The sequence below is a fragment of the Macaca fascicularis genome, chromosome 15, assembly GCF_037993035.2.
Source record: "Macaca fascicularis isolate 582-1 chromosome 15, T2T-MFA8v1.1".
In the NCBI taxonomy this organism is placed as follows: domain Eukaryota; kingdom Metazoa; phylum Chordata; class Mammalia; order Primates; family Cercopithecidae; genus Macaca; species Macaca fascicularis.
Window position 1 is genome coordinate 47577808 of NC_088389.1, and position 17131 is coordinate 47594938.

At 34.8% G+C, this 17131-nt stretch overlaps 1 protein-coding gene across 1 annotated transcript in view; it reads left to right on the forward strand.

Annotated features, from left to right (window-relative positions):
- The window catches only part of SVEP1 (sushi, von Willebrand factor type A, EGF and pentraxin domain containing 1), a 224166-nt gene that overhangs the window by 40334 nt on the left and 166701 nt on the right, over nucleotides 1-17131 (forward strand). The gene's annotated exons all lie outside the window — the stretch shown is intronic.

The window sequence follows — 17131 nt, forward strand, 5'->3', positions numbered from 1 at the left end:
GGACAGTGCTCTTTTGCAGAGATTGACTATATTTCAATGAGTTAGGTATGATTGGCAGATTGAACATTATAGCTGGATAGAGGCCGAGGCTGAGGGCCAGATAACTTGAGCCAAAGCTCCAGCTATGTTATTTTCATACAAGGAGGAAACACTTTCGAAATAGAAACACTGGAATATTTATTTGGGAGTATCTTATTATACATGTAAATATATGCACACAAATCCCCACCCCTACCCTGCACACATACACACATTTTCCTGTGTAAATATTATATCATTTATTTGGAAAGAGAGAGGACAATGAGCTCTAGAAATTCTTGAATGAAAACCAAAACATTTGGAAATCTTGTTCTGTAAGCAGAGTTTGGCTGATTTTTCCCCCAAAATATCCTCAGTGGTACGTAATAATGGATTTGTAAGGTATAAGGAATTTGTACAATGTATTCCCATTTGCTTTTTATGAAGGAATATTGCTAGCATGTTGACACTGGTTCCATCAACTTAAGCTGGAGAATTTGTAACTGTTGCCTAAATTAGGCTAGTTTGTTCCATTTTCTTTTGAATGAGATAGGTATTCAGCCCTGATAGTGCATTTTCCAGTCTATCATGATTGTAACACACATAAAATTAGACTATTGGTGTGAAGCATCACAAACCCCCAAAGTCAGTGTGTTGTGTTCCTTAGAAACACTCAAAAAATGTAGACAGTAGCCAATAATTCTCAAGATAAGGATTGTGATCAATATCTGCTTATTGTTATAAGATCTTTTCTTTTCTTCCTTTCCCTAGCCCTATTATAAGATACTCTCTCCAATACAAATGATATGTGAACAAAGGGAAAACATTTAACATCTACTAACTAAATCATGATCTTCAAACACTGTTGCTCATTTAACCCCTAAAAAAAAAAAAAAGGAAAATTTACGAATCCCTCGTTGATTTTTAAATGGCTATCTAAATTGTTTTGTCAAGACTTTAAAAGATGGTAATTCATAATACTGTATTGACATTTTAAAATAAAATCATTGTATCAGTTTCAAATATACCCACTAAAATCTAAACATTATCACAAATGTTTTTAGTATCCATTTGTTAACAAGCACTTTTTCATTACAGAAATTTTGGTGGCTTCTTATTTTAGTCCTCTTCTATTCTGCTTCCACTACATGATTCTATTCTAATGCAATATATTTTTTTCCAAAGCCTTCTGTTGATCACAGAATTGTACTTTTCCACTAAAAAAATTGTGGATAAAAATTGAAATTAATTTTTAAATGTTCTGTGACCAAAGTTGCTACTAGACTGAGTTATTATCACAATTGCTATTTGTCTATAATTTGTCATGCATGTTATACATTTTGATGCTTTCTTACACATAAAAATACTGTTGAAAATTCATCTCTTAATAAGATGCATTGTTAATTAGTTCATATATCCATGGATTTGTATTATTCATTGTTAGGTTAAGAGAGCATACAACATCAATTTTGTTTCCTTTTTTCACTTTTATGGATTTTAGTGCTGAAAACCTTCTTCATATGAGTATGTACATGGGACTTGAATAAGTTGTATTAAATTGATGTCACTCAATTCTTGGAGTTCCTCCTGCATTGCATGCCAAAAATAACATCAGTTATCTATCGTCAAAAAAGTATCGTAAATGATTTATTAGCTTACAAGTCCCTTAGGTCCTTTACATCTTTATTGAAATTGAAGTATTTGAAACATTTGGACATGCACAAGGAGTTGTTACACAATCATTACAATCATTCACTTTCTCAATTTCTGGGATGCCCTCCAAAAATACTTTACTAGGACTTGTTAAATGACTATCTGTTAGTTTTAGTCATGCAAGATGAATAAGTTCTGGAGATATGCTGTAAAACAGTGCCTGTAGTTAAGAAAAGCTTCTTAAAGAAAGACCCTGCTTATTATTTCTTGATTAAAGAAGGGTTTCCAAATGTCAAGATTTTGAATCATGATGAAGATTTTTCACCTCGGGGCAATGTAATCTAGTAAGATTTGAAGGGGTGAGAAGTACACATTTATTTTGAAAAGTGAAAGACAGGCAATTGTGAAAAGGTGTCATAGATACTTTCTCCAGCATACTAATTTAGTTATATATTTATGTTGAGGTTCTGGAAATTGGTTCTTTTAAAATGATGCATGTAACATTCACATGCCACTTGCGAAGTCTTTGCCTTACATGCATTTCTCATTTGCAGAAGAGGAAACAGTTTTGAATAATTTAAGTAGTTTTTCTAATGTCATTCAACTACAAAGAGGTAGAATTCACTGTGACCAAGTAGGCTTCATCCCTGGGATGCAAGTTTGGTTCAACAAAAGCAAATCAATAAATGTTACTCATCACATAAACAGAATTAAAGACAAAAACCACATGATTATCTCAATAGATGCAGAAAAGGCTTTTGATGAAATTCAACATTCCTTCATGTTAAAAACTCTTAATGAACTTGGTATTGAAGAAGCATACCTCAAAGTAATAAGAGCCATCTATGATATATCCACAGCCAGCATCATACTGAATGGGGAAAATACTTGAAAACTGGCTTAAGACAAGGATGCTTTCTCTCACCACTCCTATTAAACATAGTATTGGAAGTCCTGACCAGAGCATTCAGGCAACAGAAAGAAATAAAGAGCATCCAAATAGGAAGAGAGGAAGTCAAACTATCTCTATTTGCAGATGTCATGATTCTATATCTAGAAAATCCTATAGTCTCTGCCCAAAAACTCATTCAGCTGATAAACAACTCCAGCAAAGTTTCAGAATACAAAATCAATGTACAAAAATCAGGAATGTAATTTCACAATTGCCACAAAAAGAATAAAATACCTAGGAATACGGCTAACCAGGGAGGTGAAAGATCTCTACAATGAGAATGACAACACACTGCTCAAAGAAATCAGAGATGACACAAACAAATGGGAAAACATTACATGCTCATAGATAGGAAGAATCAGTATTATTACTATGGCCATACCTCCCGAAGCAATTTACAGATTCAATCCTTTTCCTATCAAACTACCAATAACATTCTTCACAGAACTAGAAAATACAATTTTAAATTCATACGGAACCAAAAAGGATCCAGAATAGCAAAGACAATCCTAAGAAAAAAGAAAAAAGGTGGAGGCATCATGTTACCCAACTTGAAACTATACTATGAGGCTACAGTAACCAAAATAGCATAGTACTGGTACAAAAGCAAACACATAGACCAATGGAACAGAATAAAGAGCCCAGAAATAAGGTCACACACCCACAACAATCTGATCTTTGACAAAATGAACAAAAACAAGATATGGGGAAAGGACTTCCTTCTCAATAAATTATGCTGGGATAATTTTCTAGCCATATGCAGAAGACTGAAACTGAACCCCTTTCTTACACTATATACAAAATTCAACTCAAGAAAGATTAAAGACTTAAATGTAAAACCCAAAACTGTAAAAACCCTGGAAGACAACCTAAGCAATACCATTCCAGACATAGGAATGGGCAAGGGTTTCATGACAAAGACACCAAAAGCAATTTCAACAAAAGCAAAAACTGTCAAATGGAATCTAATAAAACTTAAGAGCTTCTGCACAGCAAAGGAAACTATCAACAGAGTAAATAGACAGCCTACAGGATGGGAGAAAATATTTGCAAATGCTGCATGTGACAAAGGCCTAATATCCAGCACCTATAAGGAACTTTTACAAATACATTTACAAGAAAAAAAGCAACCCCATTAAAACATGGGCAAAAGACATGAACAGACACTTTTCAAAGGCATACATGCAGCCAATGAGCATATGAAAAAATGCTGAATACCACAGATCATTAGTGAAATGCAAATCAGAACCACAATGAGATATTACCTCATAACAGTCAGAATAGCTATTATTAAAAAGTCAAAAACAACAGATACTGATGAGATTACTGAGAAAAGGGAACACTTACACACTGGGGGTGGGAATGTAAATTAGTTCAACCATTGTGGAAAGCAGTGTGATGATTCCTCAAAGAGCTAAAAATAGAACTACCACTGGACCCAGCAATCCTGTTACTGGGTACATACCCAATGGAATATAAATCAGTCTACCATAAAGACACATGCATGCAAATGTTTATTGCAGCACTATTCAAAATAACAACAACGTGGAGTTAACCTAAATGCCCATCAATGACAGATTGGATAAAGAAAATGTGGTGCATGTACACCATGGAATACTATGCAGCCATAAAAGGAATGAGATCATGTCCTTTGCAGGAACATAGGTGGAGTTGGAAGCCATTATCCTGAGCAAACTAATGCAGGAACAGAAAAGCAAACGCCACATGTTCTTACTTATAAGTGGGAGCTAAATGATGAGAAGTCATGAAGACAAAGAAGGAAACAATAGATACTGGGGCCTACTTGAGGGTGGAGGGTAGGGGGAAGGAGAGGATCAGAAAAAAATAACTATTGGGTACTAGGCTCAGTACCTGGGTGATGAAATAATTTGTATAATAAACCCCCATGACATGAATTTACCTATATAACAAACTTGCACATGTACCCCTGAATCTAAAGTAAAAGTTTAAAAAAGTGGAAGAGTTAGCCTGCAGACCCAGATCTCTGACCCCAGAGTTCATGCTGTTACTTGCAATTCATCCATAGCACTCATTGCTCAGTCATTATCCATCAAAGAAATGATCCGGAAGTATTTTGCTGCTATTTCCAGGTTATATTTTAAATAAACAGTTGCTTCTAAATTGTAGTTTAGTATTCCCAGTGTTTGGTTCCACAGGGCCTGTATGGGGTTGTTGTTCACTAAATGTTACATGATTAGCCAAGTTTGGATGATAGGCAGTGTTAGCGATTTGAAAATGATAGCCCAAGCTAGAGGAAATCAGGCTATGCTTGTTCAAATTGCCCATCATTCCGAACTCATTGAAAACATGGTGTGCCTTATAGTGTGCTAAGTGCTGGTGGTGCCAAAATACACACACAGACACACACACACACACACACACACAGACACACACACACACACAGAGAGAGAGAGTAACCCCAGGTATCCACAATAGATTGGTTTGAGGATACTAAAATTCAAGGATGTTCAGTTCCCTTTCATGTGGTTTGTGAATGATTCAGTCATTATGCAACTGTGTGCTCATATCATATATAGTTATTGATACCAGTTAATGGCATGAATCCTGATTCTGTCACCTACTGTATTTTTCTGGGAAGTTTTTGATCTCTATGACATGAGTTTCCTAGTCTATATAGTGTTCCTCATGAGCCTACTATTATTAATAGTTTTATTACTATTAGTATTATTATTAATAGTAGGCTCATGAGGAACATTAAATAAGATGTGAATAAAAGCTTGCTAAATTGCCAGGCATAGAGTAAGTGCTGATTGGCATAAATTACTGTGCTCCATCAGTGGTAGTTCTCTACAGCAGGAGTTCCCAACCTCTGGGCCATGGACTGGTACTGATCTGTGACCTGTTAGGAACAGGGCTGCATAGCAGGAGGTGAGCGGCAGGTGAGTAAACCTTACCGCCTGAGCTCTGCCTCCTGTCGGATCAGTGGCAGCATTAGATTCTCATAGGAGAGTGAACCCTATTGTGAACTGCACGTGTGAGACATCTAGTTTGCATGCTTCTTATAAGAATCTAATGCCAAATGATCTGAAGTGGAACAGTTTCATTCTGAAACCATCCTGTACCCTAGTCAGTGGAAAAATTATCTTCCGTGAAACCAGCCCCTGGTACCAAAGAGGGTGGGGACTGTTGCTCTACAGGAAACAATTTTTCCCCCTCCCCAGGGGACATTTGGCAATGTCTGGAGAAAATTTTTGATGTCATAGCTGAAAAGAGCTACTATTATCCAATGGATAGCAGCCAGGGATGCTGCTAGACATCCTACAATGCCCCACACTGTCCGGATAAGCTACAAACATCAATAATACTGGGTTAAGAAACCCTGTTCTGGCCAGGCGCAGTGGCTTACACCTGTAATCCCAGCACTTTGGGAGGCCGAGGCAGGTGGATCACGAGATCAGGAGATCGAGACCATCCTGGCTAACACAGTGAAACCCCATATCTACTAAAAATGCAAAAACAAAATTAGCCAGGCATGGTGGCAGTCGCCTGTAGTCCCAGCTACTCGGGAGGCTGAGACGAGAGAATGGTTTGAACCTGGGAGGCGGAGCTTGCAGTGAGCCGAGATGGCGCCACTGCACTCCAGCCTGGGTGACAGAGTGAGACTCCATCTCAAAAAACAAAACAAAACAAAACAATAAACAAACAAACCAAAAAAAGCCAGCCCTGTTCTATAGTAACAGATTGGATTAGTTCATTAAAATATGATTCGAAAAACACTACTGGAATTACAGTTCTTTTAAAAAACTTTTAGAAGAAATATCAAATTCTGTGATTTTACAAGGGTTGAATGATCTCCTGGGTATGATCATTGCAGCATCTTATGTTCCAGATACCCCAAGCTGCTAGTGGCTCCTCAGTCACTTCAAGCCCTTTCATGGATCCATGCTTGTGCAGTTTTGTTCCCTTTGCCTAGAATACCCCATGCCTTGTGTGTCCATTTCTTACTAGTCCTTCACGATTTTCAACAAACTCACTTCTGTGACACCTTTCCTCTCATCCCTTCTCCCTTAGATTTATGGCCCTGACACAGCTAGACCTGAAATTTGGGGGTCATAAATATTTTCTCTCTGTTCCCACTTACCATACAGTATTATAATGTTTGGTAGGTTTTCTTTAATATTCTATGAATTCCTTTGGGGCAAGATTATGCCTCCTTTATTTTTTATAGCCTCTGCTAAACAACATATGAACTTGGAGTAAGCATTAATAAATTTTCGGTGAATGAATGAAGGAGTAAATAAATAAAGTGAGCTGCATGTTTAGATACTAGAACACAGCATATGGGAACTCTGCTTGGCTCCCAACTTCCTGGGAATTTTCCATTCCTTTTTTGGAGAAGTGAAGGTGAACAAGTCTACTGACCCTGGGAAGCACTGGCTGCTTATCAAAGTAAGCCATCTGGAAGGCTGAGTTCAACAATAGGAAGTGGCTAATCACACGTTTATCTCTTTTATGTTATCTGGTTACTAAGATTGTTTCCAAATTTATTTCTAAAACCACAGTAGTGCACGTGTGTGTCTAAAGCTATTTGCATATATTGATGGTTTGGGGTAGTGTTTTAATTCATGAACAATGCAAGACACAGCATTCAGGGTACTGTGGATTTTTACTATTTAAACAAGTTATTTAACAAATGCATAAATCAAACCATCACTGCCATAGGTGGCTTTATTAGTCTGTTCTGACACTGCTAATAATGATATACCTGAGACTGGGTAATTTACAAAGGAAAAAGGTTTAATTGACTCACCGTTCTGCAGGGGTTGGGAGGCCTCAGGAAACTTACAATCATGGCAGAAGGGGAAACAAACACATCCTTCTTCATGTAGTGGCAGCAAGGACAAGTGCTGAGCAAAAGCAGGGAATTCCTCTTATAAAACCATCAGATCTCATGCGAACTCCCTCACTGTCATGAGAACAGCATGAGGGTAACTGCCCCCAGGATTAAATTACCTTCCACCGGGCCCCTCCCATGACATGTAGGGATTATGGGAACTACAATTCAAGATGAGATTTGGGTGGGAACACAGCCAAACCATATCAGTGGCATAATGTTTTCCAATAAAACCTGAGGTTTACAAATATTGTCAAAATATGGAAGCAGTTAAATGAAAGTAAATCATGAACTATAGAACAAGTTATAAAAAAATCAAATCACATTATATATGAAATATTTAAGACAAAATCATAAATACTAATAAAGCAAGGTTACTCTATTCTATAATTTAATATTCAAAACAAAGAAAGTTGCTTTATGATTTGCATGCCATATCATTGTTCACTTGGAAAATCCAAAGGAATCAACTGAAAAATGCTAACATTAATAGAATAGATTTGCAAGGTGGCAAGATAATTTAAAATCAATAAAATTTGTTATGGAGAAACGTTACACTATTTAAAATGTGATAAAATTTCATTTATACTAACAAGAAAAAAATATATTTTCTAAGAATAATTTGAAAGAAAATTGTGTGACCTTCATGAGAAGCTGTAAAAAGCTGTAAAATTTTATTGATACTGATATATTAATAAGGGCTGGGCATGGTGGCTCACGCCTGTAATCTCAGCTGTTTGGGAGGCTGAGGTCTGAGAATTGCTTGAGCCTAGGAGTTTGAGACCAGCCTGGGAAACATGGTGAGACCCCATCTCTACAAAAAATACAAAAATTAGCTGGTCATGGTGGTGTGCCTCTGTGGGCCCAGCTACATGGGTGGCTGAGGCAGGAGAATCACTTGAACCCAGGAGGTGGAGGTTATATCAAGCCAAGATCATATCACTGCACTCCAACCTGAGCAACAGAGCAAGACCCTGTCTCAAAACAAAACAAAAAAGAAACAAAAACAAAAAACTGATGTATGAATACGAATACCAATTTATGAATTTATGCAGGAGGAATTGCTCTTTCCAGTTATTATAATAATTATGTATACTTTTCATCATATTCTATTCCATCTATCAAAGTGGCCATAAAGCAATGGGTAATCATGAAGACATATCCCTAAAGTCCAACCAAGCATGTCTCTGTAGTGACCAGGATATACCAATTTCCAAAATGTAGTTTCTTACAGACCAATATCTCTGATGAACATAGATGCAAAAATCCTTACCAAAATACCAGTAAATCAAAGCCAACTGCACATCAAAAAGATAATTCACTTTAATCAAGTGGGTTTCATCCCAGGGATGTGGGGATGGTTCAACATACATAATTCAATAAATGTGATTCAGTACATATACAAAATTAAAAACAAAAACCACGTGATCATCTCAATAGATGGAGAAAAAGCATTTGATAAAAATCTAGCATCTCTTTATAATAATAACCCTCAGCAAACTAGGCATAGAAGGAACATACCTCAAAATATAAAAGCCAAGTATGACAAACTTGCAGCCAATGTCATACTAGGTGGGAAAAAGTTTAAAACCTTCTTCCCCTTAAGAACTGGAGCAGGACAAAGATGCCCACTTTCAACACTTTATTCAGCATAGTACTGGAAGTCCTTGCCAGAGCCATCAGAAAGAAGAACTAAAGAGCATCTAAACTGAAAAAGTGGAAGTCAAACTAACTCTGCTGATGATATGATTTTATACCTAAAAACACTAAAGACTCCTCCAAAAGCATCCTAGATTTGATCAATGAATTTAGTAAAGTCTCAGATTACAAAAATCAATATACACAAATCAATAGCACTGCTATATGCCACCAACAACAATCAAGCTGAAAATCAAATCAATAACTCAATCTCTTTTACAATAGTAACAAAAAAACAAACCTAGGAATATACTTAACCAAGTAGGTGAACCATCTCTACAAGGATAACTACAAAACATTAATAAAAGAAACCATAGATGACACAAACAAATGGAAAAACATCCCATGCCTATTAATTGGAAGAATCAACATAAGAAAAATGACCATACTGCTCAATGTAATGTACAGATTCAATGCAATTCCTATCAAAATAACAATGTCATTTTTCACAGAATAAAAAAAATCTTAAAATTCATACAGAACCAAACAAGAGCCCAAAGAGCCAAAGCAAAAAGAACAAATATAGAGGCATCACATTACTCAACTTCAAATTATACTACAAAGCTATAGTAACCAAAACAGCATGGTACTGATATAAAAGTATATATATAGACAAATGTAACAGAATAGAGAACCCAGGAATAAAGCTAAATACAACCAACTGATGTTCAACAAAGCAGACAAAAATATACACCCTGGGGAAAGGACACCCTATTCAATAACTGGTGCTGGGAAAATTGGATAGCCACATGTAGAAGAATGAAATTGGATCCCTGTCTCTCACCATGTAAAAATATTAACTCAAAATGGATTAAAGACTTAAATATAAGATCTAAAACCCTGAAAATTCTACAGTTAAACCTAGGAAAAACTCTCCTGAACATTGACCTATGCAAAGAATTTATGACTAAGACTCCAAAAGCAGATGCAACAAAAATGAAAATTAATAAATTAAAAATTAAAAGTAATTTTTAAAATTAATAAATGTAATTTAAATTTTAATTTAAAAATTAATACATTTAATTTAATAAGTTGATTTTTAAGCTTCTGTATAGCCATAAAAATTATAATAATAATCACAGTAAACAACCTACAGAATGGGAGAAAATATTTGCAAACTATGGACCTGACAAAGGACTAATATCCAGAATGCACAAGGAATTCAAACAAATCAGCAAGGAAAACAAACAAACAAACAAATAATCTCATTAAAAAGTAGACAATCAACTTAGATATTTCTCAAGGAAGATATACAAATGGCCAACAAACATATGAAAAATGCTCAAAATCACTAATTATGAGGGAAATACAGATGAAAACCACAATGAGATACCAGTTTACTCCAGCCAGAATGGCCATTATTAAAAAGTCAAAACACAAAAGATGTTGTCATGGATATGGTGAAAAGGAATACTTATATGCTGCCAGTGGAAATGTGAAGTAGTAAAACCCTATGGAAAACAGTATGGAGATTTCTCAAAAAGCTAAAAGTGGATCTACCATTCAGTGCCACTACTGGGTATCTACACAAAGGAAAGGAAGCCATTACATAAAGAAGATAAACGTGTATGTTTATTACAGCATAATTCACAATTGCAAAGATACAGAATCAACCTAAGTGCCCATCAATTGATGAGTGGCTAAAGAAAATATATATATGTATGTGTATATATATACACACACACATATACACACACACACCATGGAAAATGTATACACACACACACACACACACACACCCCACACACACCACGGAATACTATTCAGCCATAAAATGAATGAAATAATGTCTTTTGCAGCAACTTTGATGAAACTGGAGACCATTATCCTAAGTGAAGTAACTCAGAAATGGAAAACCAAATACCACATGTTCTCACTTATAAGCGGGAGCTAAACTGTGGGTATGCAAAAGCATACAGTGTGGTATAATGGACATTGAAGAGTCAGAAGTGGGGAGAGTGGGAGGGAAGTGAGGGATAAAAAAATGCCTAGTAGTTTTTTATAATCGTGTATGATATACACTATTTTAGTGATGTGTACACTAAAACCCTAGACTTAATACAATTCATCCATGGAACAAAAACTCACTTGTACCCCTAAAGCTATTGAAAAAAAATTTTTTTGTGAAATTCACATAAGAAAATTACCAATGGGCAATAAACATAAGTAAATATGCACAATCTCACTAATAATGGACAAATACAAATTAAAATGAAAATATTTCTGAGCCATAATATTGGCAAACATTAATTGATACTTTCCTCTAATTAAGGCTGTAGGTAAATAGGAAGTTTCATACAATGATGATGGAAGTATAAATTAGTGAATCCTTTATGGAGCACAATTTTTACATTTTTATCAAAATATTAAATATTCATACTATTCACCTCATTAATTTTTAGGAATCAATCATTAAAGAAAAAATAAAATCCTTTAAAAATACAGTTTCTCTACTTTGAATATTTCTGGATGTAACTTGAAATTTTCCTTCCCTGTCTTCTGCTTTTAAAAAATGTTTTTTTCATTACATTTTTTCTTTTGAAATAATTATAGAGTCACATGCAATCTTAAGATGTAATATACAGAGATCCTGTATATCCTTTCCTGCTTTAAAGGATATCCTCTATATCCTTTTCCCCAATGGTAACATCTTGAGATAATATAGTACAGTATCTCAAACAGAATATTGATATTGATATGGTTACAATACAGAACATTTCTACCACCACAAGAATCCTTTTGTTGCTCTTTTAGAGCCACAGTCACTTCCTGCCAACCCATAGCCACTTATAACCTATTGCAACCACTAATGTGTTCTCTATTTCTATAATTGTGTCATTTCACGAATGTTATATAAATGGAGCCATGCAGAATGTGACATTTTGAGCCTGGCTTTTTTCTCATGGCATAATTCTCTAGAGATTTTCCCAGATGGTTGTGTGTACCAATAATTCATTTCTTTTTATTGCTGAGTAGTATTTCAAAGTATAAATGTACCACAGTTTAACCGTTTGCCTGTTGAAGGACATCTGGATTGTTTCCAGGTTTTGGCTTTTATGAATAAAGCTGCTATAAACATTCGTGTATAGGTTTTAAAGTGAACATAAGTCTTTAATTCACTGGGCTAAATGCCCAGGAATGTAATTGTGGGATTGCACAGTAGTTGCATATTTTTGTTTAAGAACCTGCCGAAATGTGTTCCAGAGTGGCTGAACTACTATACATTTCCATCAGAAGTGTCCATCAGAAGTGTATGAGTGATCCAGTTTCTCTGCCTCCTTGACAGCACCTGGTGTTGTCACTATTTTTTATTTTAGCTATTCTGATAGGTGGTTGTGATGACACATTTTGGTTTTAAATTGCATGTCTCCAGTGACTAATGATGTTAAAATCTTTTTATATGTTTATTTGCCATCTATATCTTTTCTTCAGTGAACTGTCTCCTCATGTCTTTTGTTCATTGTCTAATTGTTGTTTTTGTTTTTCTACTTTTAAGTTATGAGAGTTCTTTATATAGTCTGTATACTAGTCCTGTGTCAGATATGTAGGTTGAAAATATTTTCTTCCATTCTGTGGGTTGACTTTTAGTTCTTCTATGAGAGGCTTTTACGGAGCAAACATTTTTAAGTTTGAAGTACATTTATCAATTTTATTTCTATGAATTGTGCTTTTGGTGTGAAGTCTAAGAACTCTTTGGCTATTATTGGTTCCTGAAGATTTTCTCCTATGTTTGTTTCTAAAAGTTTTATAGTTTTATATTTTATACTTAAATCCATGATATTTTGACTTAATTTTTGTATAAGGTTGGAGACTTAGGTTAAGGTTAATTATTGTACTTATAGATGTCTGATTGTTTCAAAACCATTTCTTGAAAAGACTATCTTTCCTCTATTAAATTGTTTTTGCACTTTGGTTAAAAATCAGCCAGGTGTAGATGACAGGTTGATGGGTGCAGCAAACCATCATGGCACATGTATACTTATGTAACAAACCTGCACATTCTGCACATGTATCCCAGAACTTAAAGTATAATTTTTTAAAAAAGTAAAAAAAAAAATCAGCCAGGTACATTAGTTTAGCTCTATTTCTGGATTGCTCTTGTCTTCTGTTGATCTGTCAATACCACATAGTCTTGATTATTATAGCTATATAATAAGTCTTGAAAGCAAGTAGACTAATTCCTTCTACTGTATTCTTCTTTATGATAATTGTCTTAGCTAATTTTAACTTCTTTACCTTTCTATACAAATTTTAGAGTAATATTGTCTACATTTTAAAAAATCTTCTTGGGATTTTCCTAGGAGTTTTATTATATCTGTATATTAATTATGGAAGAATTAACATTTTTACTATGTTGAACTTTCTAATCCACAAACATGATATACTAATTTAGATATTTGATTTCCTTTTCAGCATTGTATAGTATATAAGATTTGTACATTGTTACATTTCTCCCTAAATGCTTTATTATTTTTGAGCAATTTTAAATAATTGTAAACATATTTTTAATTTCAGTGCCCACATGTTCACTGCTAGTACATAGAAACAATTGATTTGTGTTTGTTTCCCTTGTATGCTGTAACCTTGCTTAACTTACCTGTTCTAGGAGGGTTTTGGTTTTTTGCTTTTGGTAGAGTCCTTGTAATTTCTTATAGGGAGAATCACATCACTTATAAATAGGTTTAGTTTTATTTCTTCCTTTCCAATCTGAATATCTTTTATTTCATTTTCTTCCCTTACTCTTCTGGTTGAACTTTCACTACTGTTTTAACAGAGAATTGCTTTATTTCCAACCATAAGGGAAAAACATTCAGACTTTCATTATTAAGAATAATATTATTTGTGGCTCACACCTGAAGTCCCAGCACTTTGGGAAGCCGAGGCAGGCAGATTGCCTAGGTCCAGGAGTTTGAGACCAGGCTGAGCAACATGGTAAAACCCCATCTCTACAAAAAGTACAAAAGTTAGTCAAGCATGGTGGTGCACACTGGTAGTCCTAGCTATGGCAGCGAAGGTGAGAGGATCACTTGGGCCTGGGACGTCAAGGTTGCAGTGAGCCATGATTGTGCCACTGCACTCCAGCCTGAGTGACAGAGTGAGACCCTGCTTAAATAATAATAATAATAATAACAATTGTATGATTTTGAGGTTTCTCTTCATTGAGTTGAGTAAATTCTCTTCTATTACTACTTTTCTGAGAGTTTTTATCATAAATTGGTGACAATTTTGTTTGCAGAAATTTTTCTTCATCAATTGTCATGACCTTGTGCATTTTCTTCTTTAGCCTGTTAATATTGTTAATATGATTACATTGATTGATTTCCAAATATTGAACCAGCCTTGCCTCCCTGCAGTAAACCTGACTTAATCATGATGTATAATTCTTTTTACATATGGCTGAATTCCGTTTGCTAATATTTTGTTAAGATTTTTTGTGTCTATATTTATAAGATATTGTTCTGCAGTTTTTTTTTCATTTATACTCTGCATCTCACTTAGGTATCAGGGTAACACTAGCTAGATAAAATGAATTTGGACATGTTCCCTCTTCTGTTTTTTGGAAGAAATTGTGTAGAATTGGTGCTGATTTTTTTTGGTAGATATTTGGCAAATGTTTGGTAGAGTTTTCCACTGAAATCATCTAGACCTGGATATTTTTTGGACATTTTTAAATTATGAGTTCAACTTTCTTAACTATAGGGCTATTCAAATCATTTTTAATACTATATGAATTATCATAGTTTATAATTTTTGATGAATTGGTCTGTTTCATTTGGGTTGTCAGATATGTAAGTAGAGCTGTGCATAGTATATAGTATCTTTTCCATGTCCATGGAGTCTGCTTACCTGATATTGGTAATTTGTGTCTTCTCTCTTTTTCTCTGTATCAGTTTTCCTAGATCAATTTTTTTATCTTTTCGAATCATTATTCTATTAATTTTCTCTTTTTTCTGTTTTCAATTTTATTGATTTCTGCTCTTATGTTTATTATTTCCTTCCCTCTGTTTAATTTGGGTTTATTTTGCTCTTCTTTTTCAAGGTTCTTTAGGTGGGAACTTAGATTATCAATTTAAGACTTCTTCTTTTCTAATTTATGCATTTAGCACTATAAATTTCCCCTTCAACTTGCTTCATCTGATATAACATACATTCCTTCTTTCTTTTCATTAATGTTTGCACAATGTATCTTTTTCTATAATTTTACTTTGAACTTCCCTATATTATGTTTAAGTGAGTTTCTTGTAGATAGCATGGAGCTGGATCATGTTTTTCAACCTATTACCAATCCCTATCACTTAATTGGTATAGTTAGACTACTTATATTTGATGTAATTATTGATATGTTAGGGCTTAGGTCTGCCAGTTTATTTTTTGTTTTCTGTTTATTATCTCTGATTTTTGTTTCTCCATTTTTTTTTCTTTCTTCCTGTGGGTAAACTGAATGTTTTTTAGAATTTTATGATTGAATGAAAATAAAAATAATGTGACATAAATCATATACAAAATGCTATAGGCATTCAAAAATGTTTCCCATTAGTTGTGGGGGTGACAGGACTTGAACTTGGTTTGAATGATAGGATTTGGACAGTTAGAAATGAAGACTTGCAGAGAATGAAAAGTATAAGCCTGTGATGGGGACTGGAGGTACCTTGGGTGGGAAGGTAGGAAAACTCTATGGATAAAGTGGGATTCAAGGCAAGACAAGTAATAGTAAGGACTATATTCTAAATTGTACTGGGACTTGAATTTCAGGCTGAAGACACGGCCTTTGGTTAACTGGCAATAGCAAGCTATTGAAGATCTTAGGGCAGGAAAGTGGCAAGATAAAAGCAGTGTTATAGGAATATTAATTTGGCACCTGTGGCTGAAAATCACTGAGTGTGAAGCAAAGTAGAAAAGGCAACGTATGTATGGAGGTTAGAGACAATCAAGGCCTAAAATAAAAAGGCTTTTAAATTAGTGTACCAATAATGGAAATGGATAACAACTGATATAATCCATATTTCCAAACCCCCACAGACCTTAATTTCTTATTGAATGTGAAGTAGAGAGTAAAGAAAGAAAAAAATGAAAGCCAACTATGGCCTGAATATTACTCATAAGTTACCACTCTTTATAGGACCCAAAGGGAAACCCGTTTGACAATAAACACCAAACTACACTCAGAATCTTTTCTCCTTCCTAGCTGCTAAGATCAAGGGTCATTAGGGCTGACATATGCCAATTCTCTTTTTCCTTAGGACAGGCTAACATTCAGCAAGTATGCAACAATAAAGTTGTAAAAGTTGTTAAAATCCCGAAATACTTACGTACTGGTTGGTAAATTGCTATTGTTCAAGTCCCTTGAGTGCCTCTTTGCTGATCTGATCCCCTTTGCAGGCCCACTGGCCTATCCCACAATCCAGCATCTATAAAGGTAACATCTGGCAGATAAGTTGGTATGCAGAACCTTGCTGTCCTGCTGCAGAGGATGTCTGATCTCAGTGATCAACAATCATGCCATTCTGAACTGTAGCTTTTTAAATGTTATCCCTGCCACGGATGGAGTTTTCTCCCAGAAGGCTCTCAAATTATTCACGCAAATCAACTTCTGTTGGACCTACACAAGTCTGAATCCCAGGGATAGATCTACTCTAGGTTCAAGTTGAAACCCTGTTGCACTGAAGTTCACAGACCTTCATATTTAAATAATTATCTATTGGTAATTTTTAAAACTGTTAATACCCAGTGAAAATGAAGAGTACAATAAGTCACGTACTTTCAATCCTGATAATGGGAATATAAAATAGTTTAACAAGAGACTCGTGGGTTTAAAAAGTTAATATTCTTTTGACTAAGAAAATTTTTTAAAAATGGATCAAATATTTAAGGGAACAAAATGTTTAGAGAAAAGCTGTTTAAGTTTGTAAAAAATTAGAATCAACCTAAGTGTC